This window comes from Pocillopora damicornis, chromosome 5, assembly GCF_964200805.1.
Source record: "Pocillopora damicornis chromosome 5, jaPocDami1.2, whole genome shotgun sequence".
NCBI classification, from domain to species: Eukaryota; Metazoa; Cnidaria; class Anthozoa; order Scleractinia; family Pocilloporidae; genus Pocillopora; species Pocillopora damicornis.
In genome coordinates, this window is record NC_142674.1 from 2,447,772 (window position 1) to 2,453,771 (window position 6,000).

Consider the following 6,000-nt stretch of genomic DNA (forward strand, 5'->3'; position numbering starts at 1 on the left):
GCAATCGCTTTTCCTCGATCAGCCTTCACGATTATTTGCACTATTGTGGAAAATTCCTGGCCCATTTCTTGATGAAAATCGATCGTAATATAATTTCAAGCCTTCAATATACTCTTCTTATTTTGTGCGCGAGTTGGTTTGTGTGATTTTACCAACGCAATAAAAGTAGATGATGTGAATAACAGTGATGGTAAAGCAAGCTTAAAACGGCAGAAATCACCAGAAACTACAACGGATACACAGTTCGCGACTCAATCCGGTCCAAAATTACTGCTCAATAACATCTTTTAGTGTGGACTGGCCGCGAACAATACGACTTGTGTATGCGTCTGTAAGTATTTCGAGCGTTTGCGCTATGACGCTTCAGGTGATCGTAATCCAAACACGTTGAAATACAAAACGACCGACAAAAGAAAATCTCATGCTCGTCATGTGACCCGGACCTGTCCGTGCATGACAACGTCAATCATCATCAAGATAACACGTGATCAGCATGTGAACATCTTCACCCTCATTGGATCACAGTTAGTTGTCATGGTGTTGAGGGCCCAATGACCTCTGGGTACTATTGCGCAATTTTTCCATTTTGTGGCGGAGGAAAAAAAAAAAAAACTAGACCCTGTGAGCAGGGTAACTGGGATACCTGGATGGTACTGGATCCTTGGAATCAAGTGTAGTGATACTACGGGTGTCGGACTAGTATACTGAAATAGTGCGCTCAAGTCTGGCCAAGGGCATAGACGTATTTCAAAACATAGGCATGGTATGCATGCAAGAGTTACTTTTTTGTAGGGTGGGTGGATTACTTGAAACATTGTGAGTGATGTCTACATTCTTACAAAAGGAGAGAAGAATATTAATGTGGGAAAGAACGAAAATGTCAAATTACCTCACTCACAGGTATTTTGTGGTAGATTACGTGTGTTCTGCGAATAAATGTAACCAAAAATAAACTGTATTGGTGTCACAGATACCTGTTAGTACAAAATGCAGACAGCAGACAGCAGACTGCAGACCGGATACAAAATATAGACTGCAGACTGCAGAGTGGGTACAAAATGCAGACTAAGAATCTGAAGAGTTTTTACGTCAGGTATATAATAACATGTCATCTTACAGCTTACCGAGCGTCACGCAATCGCTTTTCTGCGATCCGCCTTCACGATTATTTGCAGTATTGAGGAATATTCCTGGCCCATTTCTTGATGAAAATCGATCGCAATATTATTTCAAGCCTTCAATATAGTCTTATCACTTTGCGCGCGAGTTGGTTGGTGTGATGTCTGTACAGATTTTATCAACGTAATAAAAGTAGATGATGTGAACAACAGTGATGGTAAAGCAAGCTTAACACGGCAGAAATCGCCAGAAAATACAACGGATACACAGGGTATGAGTAATTTTTATTGACTTTACGAGAAAAATGTTCATATTTCGAAATATGTATCGTTGTAAATCGACCATACTTCGTTCCCTGTACTATTCCTTATAACGTGCAGTTCCTCTCGTAACTTAACACCGAGTCACACAACGCGTGACGCGTTCATAAATTAATCGTTGGCTTTTTCTCGAGAGGTGAGCTTGGGCCGCTTGTGACAAGACAATTGCGTAAACAATATTTAACATAACAACATTATACACAAAAAAACAGAGTTTTGGATCACGTATTTATTAAAAAAGAATATCCATACAACTACAATGAAAACAAACGTAAGATTCACCTTTCTGATCGTGAAATTAATACCATTCGTACTGTTATTGTAGCTACGTTCCTTGCCATCAAGTGAATCCAACATGTCGTCTTTCTTCACAAGCAGTTTGCATCCCTTATAGCTATGTTCTTCAGTCTCACGGTAGTAGCGTTGTTCAATAGATTGCATAGAGTATATGCAGTTTGGTTTCAGATTTCAGATTTTGCTTTTTACAACAAGTGAACATTTTTCAACTAAGACATTGGCATACTTAGCATACAAGGCATTCAAGGCTTTCATGGCTTTCAAGCGTTCGCGACTCAATCCGTTCCAAAATTACCGCTCAATAACATCTTTCAGTGTGGATTAGCCGCGATTAATACGACTTGTATATGCGTCTGTAAGTATTTTGCGCGTTTGTGCTATAATGCTCCAGAAGATCGCAATCCAAATACGTTGAAATACAAAACAACTGACCTAAGAGTTTTATAAGCAAAATCTCGTGTTTGTCATGTGACCCGGCCCTGTCTGTGCATGACAACGTCAATCATCATCAACTTAACACGCGTGATCAGCATGTGAACACCTCATTGGATCACAGTTAGTTGTCATGGAGTTGAGGGATAACACGCGTGATCAGTATGTGAACACCTCATTGGATCACAGTTAGTTGTCATGGTATTGAGGGCCCAATGACCTCTGGGTACTATTGCGCAATTTTTCCATTTTGTGGCGGAGGAAAAAAAAAAAAAAAACTAGACCCTGTGAGCAGGGTAACTGGGATACCTGGATGGTACTGGATCCGTGGAATCAAGTGTAGTGATACTACGCGTGTCGGACTAGTGTACTGAAATAGTGAGCTCAAGTCTGGCCAAGGGCATACACCTGTCTCAAAACATAGGCATGCTATGCATGCAAGAGTTATTTTTTCTAGGGTGGGTGGATTACTTGAAACATTGTAAGTGGTCTACATTCTTACAAAAGGAAAGAAGATTATTAACGCGGGAAAGAATGAAAATGTCGAATTACCTCACACACAGGTATTTTGTGGTAGATTATGTGTGTTGTGCGAATAAATGTAACCAAAAATAAACTGTATTTGTGCCACGGATACCTGTTAGTACAAAATGTAGACAGCAGACTGCAGACCGGATACAAAATATAGACTGCAGAGTGGGTACAAAATGCAGACTGAGAATCTGAAGAGTTTTTACGTCTGATAAATAATAACATGTCATCTTACAGCTTACCGAGCGTCACGCAATCGCTTTTCCGCGATCAGCCTTCACGATTATTTGCACTATTGTGGAAAATTACTAGCCCATTTCTTGATGAAAATCGATCGTAATATAATTTCAAGCCTTCAACATAGTCTTCTTACTTTGCGCGCGAGTTGGTTGGTGTGATGTCTGTACAGATTTTACCAATGTAATAAAAGTAGATGACGTGAATAATAGTGATGGTAAAGCAAGCTTAAAACGGCAACAATCGCCAGAAACTACAACGGATACACAGGTTAGGAGTAAGTTTTATTGATTTTTCGAGAAAAATCTTCATATTTCGAAATATTTATCGTTGTAAATCGACCATATTTCGTTCCCTATACTATTCCTTATAACGTGTTCAAATTTTCAACGGTTCCTAGAATAACTTACTCTGAGTCACACAACGCGTGACGCGTTCGTGAATTAATCGTTGGCTCTTTCTCGAAACGTGACCTTGGGTCGCCTGTGACAAGACAATTGCGTAAACAATACTTGACATAATAACATTATACACAACAAACACGGGATTTTGGATCATGTATTTATTAAAAAAGAATATCCATACAACTACAATGAAAACAAACATAAGATTCACCTTTCTGATCGTGAAATTAATACCATTCACACTGTTATCGTAGCTACGTTCCCTGGCATCAAGTGAATCTAACATGGCGTCTTTCTTCACTAGCAGTTTGCATCCATTTGAATTTTGTTCTTCAGTCTCACGGTGGTAGTGTTGTTCAATAGATTGCATAGAGTATATGCAGTTTGGTTTCAGATTTCAGATTTTGCTTTTTACAACGAGTTTACGTTTTCAACTAAGACATTGGCATACTTAGCATACAAGACATACAAGGCATTCAATGCTTTCATGGCTTTCAAGCGTTCGCGATTCTGTCCGATCCAAAATTACCGCTCAATAACATCTTTTTGTGTGGATTGGCCGCGAACAATACGACTTGTGTGTGCGTCTATAAGTATTTTGAGCGTTTGCCCCATAATGCTCCAGATGATCGTAATCTAACTACGTTGAAATACAAAACGACTGACAAAATAGTTTAATGGGCAAAAATCTCGTGTTCGTCATGTGACCCGGCCCTGTCCGTGCATGACAACGTCAATCATCATCAAGATAGCACGCGTGATCAGCATGTGAACACCTCATTGGATCACAGTTAGTTGTCATGGTGCTGAGGTGCTGAGGCCCAATGACCTCTGGGTACTATTGCGCAATTTTTCCATTTTGTGGCGGAGGAAAAAAAAAAAAAAAAAAAGACAAAAAAACAAAGGCATTTTATGACTGGGCTACCACAGGTATCCCAGTAAAAAGACAAAAAAACAAAGGCATTTTATGACTGGGCTACCACAGGTATCCCAGTAAAAACTAGACCCTGTGAGCAGGGTAACTGGGATACCTGGATGGTACTGGATCCTTGGAATCAAGTGTAGTGATACTACGGGTGTCGGATTAGTATACTGAAATAGTGAGCTCAAGTCTGGCTAAGGGCATACACCTATTTTAAAACATAGGCATGATATGCATGCAAGAGTTATTTTTTGTAGGGTGGGTGGATTACTTGTGGTCTACATTCTTACATAAGGAAAGAAGAGTATTAACGTGGAAAAGAACGAAAATGTCGAATTACCTTACACACAGGTATTTTGTGGTAGATTATGTGTTGTGCGAATAAATGTAACCAAAAGTAAACTGTATTGGTGCCACAGATACCTGTTAGTACAAAATGCAGACAGCAGACCGGATACAAAATATAGACTGGAGACTGCAGAGTGGGTACAAAATGCAGACTGAGAATCTGAAGAGTTTTTACGTCTGGTAAATAATAACATGTCATCTTACAGCTTACCGAGCGTCACGCAATCGCTTTTCTTCGATCAGCCTTCACGATTATTTGCACTATTGTGGAAAATTCCTGGCCCATTTCTTGATGAAAATCGATCGTAATATAATTTCAAGCCTTCAATATACTCTTCTTATTTTGTGCGCGAGTTGGTTTGTGTGATGTCTGTACAGATTTTACCAACGTAATAAAAGTAGATGATGTGAATAACAGTGATGGTAAAGCAAGCTTAAAACGGCAGAAATCACCAGAAACTACAACGGATACACAGTTCGCGACTCAATCCGGTCCAAAATTACCGCTCAATAACATCTTTTAGTGTGGACTGGCCGCGAACAATACGACTTGTGTATGCGTCTGTAAGTATTTCGAGCGTTTGCGCTATAACGCTTCAGGTGATCGTAATCCAAACATGTTGAAATACCAAACGACCGACAAAAGAAAATCTCGTGCTCGTCATGTGACCCGGATCTGTCCATGCATGACAACGTCAATCATCATAAAGATAACACGTGATCAGCATGTGAACATCTTCACCCTCATTGGATCACAGTTAGTTGTCATGGTGTTGAGGGCCCAATGAACTCTGGGTACTATTGCGCAATTTTTCCATTTTGTGGCGGAGGAAAAAAAAAAAAAAAAAAGACAAAAAAACAAAGGCATTTTATGACTGGGCTACCACAGGTATCCCAGTAAAAAAAAAAAGACGACAAAAAAACAAAGGCATTTTATGACTGGGCTACCACAGGTATCCCAGTAAAAACTAGACCCTGTGAGCAGGGTAACTGGGATACCTGGATGGTACTGGATCCTTGGAATCAAGTGTAGTGATACTACGGGTGTCGGATTAGTATACTGAAATAGTGAGCTCAAGTCTGGCTAAGGGCATACACCTATTTTAAAACATAGGCATGATATGCATGCAAGAGTTATTTTTTGTAGGGTGGGTGGATTACTTGTGGTCTACATTCTTACAAAAGGAAAGAAGAGTATTAACGTGGAAAAGAACGAAAATGTCGAATTACCTCACACACAGGTATTTTGTGGTAGATTATGTGTGTTGTGCGAATAAATGTAACCAAAAGTAAACTGTATTGGTGCCACAGATACCTGTTAGTACAAAATGCAGACAGCAGACCGGATACAAAATATAGACTGGAGACTGCAGAGTGGGTACAAAATGCA

At 39.8% G+C, this 6,000-nt stretch overlaps 1 protein-coding gene across 2 annotated transcripts in view; it reads left to right on the forward strand.

The window, feature by feature from the left end:
• Nucleotides 1-6,000, forward strand: part of LOC149044709 (sulfotransferase 1B1-like) — a 32,923-nt gene that overhangs the window by 14,577 nt on the left and 12,346 nt on the right. The gene's annotated exons all lie outside the window — the stretch shown is intronic.